General features: G+C 47.3%; 1 non-coding gene across 1 annotated transcript; it reads left to right on the top strand.

Moving 5' to 3' along the window:
• The first annotated feature begins 676 nt into the window (after window positions 1-676).
• On the top strand, window positions 677-749 carry trnav-aac (transfer RNA valine (anticodon AAC)). The gene has a single exon. It is a non-coding gene; the product is annotated as a tRNA-Val (tRNA).
• Window positions 750-1,399: the final 650 nt, after the last annotated feature.

Here is a 1,399-nt window from a genome sequence, read left to right as displayed (position 1 = left end):
ACAGTATCTCCGCCTGTCACGCGGAAGACCGGGGTTCGATTCCCCGACGGGGAGAGTTTCTTTGTTTTCTGCTAAACAGCTGAATCTTCACCGCAAAGCAAAGCTCAGGTAATGCAACAGCATTCAGCATGCTGTTGCTGTCCAACAGACGCTTTGCCTTGGAGAGACTGCCACCTTCTCCTGTAACAACAGAAATGTACGCATGTTGAAAAATAAATACAAACTTGCTCATCTTGTTTACTTTACTAAATGTCACCAAAGTTTGACCTTATGGCAGAGAAAAACAACACTATTTCCACCAGCTTTCAAACCAACCTACCATTTGCATGAGGCATAATTGATAACCAGCTGTCACATTCAGGTCACAGTCACCGAGGCAAAACTACCAGGGGTTGTCAGCTACGACTGTAATCCCATTGGCTCCTGGGTGAAAAAGTTTTCACGCCACCCAAATGAAAGGAATAAGCCTTTTTTCTTCAAAGATTAGTCCAATTTTCCCACTGCTGGGACAGCACAAAAACAACTGATTTTGAAGAGTTACAGCAGATATGACCAGCTTGGGCGAAGTCCACATTCCAATTATTCAGATTTGGCTTCTCTGGTGAAAATGCTTATGGGGCTCAGTGCACACTGGTGCATTTCCCCGCCTCAAGGACAGACAGAGAATCTCGCCACAGTTTCCGTAGTGTAGTGGTTATCACGTTCGCCTAACACGCGAAAGGTCCCCAGTTCGATACTGGGTGGAAACAACTTTGTGCAGTCCCAGCTTCCTCAGACAAAGTGAAGATAGACAGTGACTTTGACCTTCAACCTGTGTGTCTCCATTTGATACGTTGGAAGGTTGGGTAAAGGCAACACACACTCTGTTTGTGTACATGTCAGCGACAGTGAGTGTGGATTTGTGTGTGGTGGCTGCTCCTTTAGCAAAAATGAGGGATGGTTAGTTATCACTGCTCAGACTGTCATGCCTCAAGCTCAAGCCAAGCTCATTCCAGGGGCCCTCAAAGGAGACTCCAGCCAAAATAGGAACCCCCAATTCAGCAGCAACATTACGGATTCCCCACTGGTTGAGGAACAGAACGCCACCTCTTTACTGTTGCAAGGAAGCTTTGAGGTTGGATGTGGAAAAAGCTTATGACCACGTCCCTCAAGGAATATTGCCAGTGGATGCCTCTTGCTCCTCCATCTGTGACTACGTCCAGCTTTGAATCTGACTTGTGTTGTATCCAAGGGCCCTTTGTAGCACATTCAAGTCATTGGGGTTTAGCTTCTCCAACGAGAATGCATATGGGGCTCAGAGTACATTGGTCCATTTTGCGGCCTCAGGCGCAGTACAGCGGCATCCGGACGGTTTCCGTAGTGTAGTGGTTATCACGTTCGCCTAACACGCGAAAGGTCC

Source organism: Seriola lalandi, unplaced genomic scaffold, assembly GCF_002814215.2.
Source record: "Seriola lalandi dorsalis isolate HSWRI2012SDOR001 ecotype SW California unplaced genomic scaffold, Sedor1 jcf7180002054425, whole genome shotgun sequence".
NCBI classification, from domain to species: domain Eukaryota; kingdom Metazoa; phylum Chordata; class Actinopteri; order Carangiformes; family Carangidae; genus Seriola; species Seriola lalandi.
Note: the sequence above shows the minus strand (reverse complement) of the source record. Positions and strands in the feature narration are given on the sequence as shown.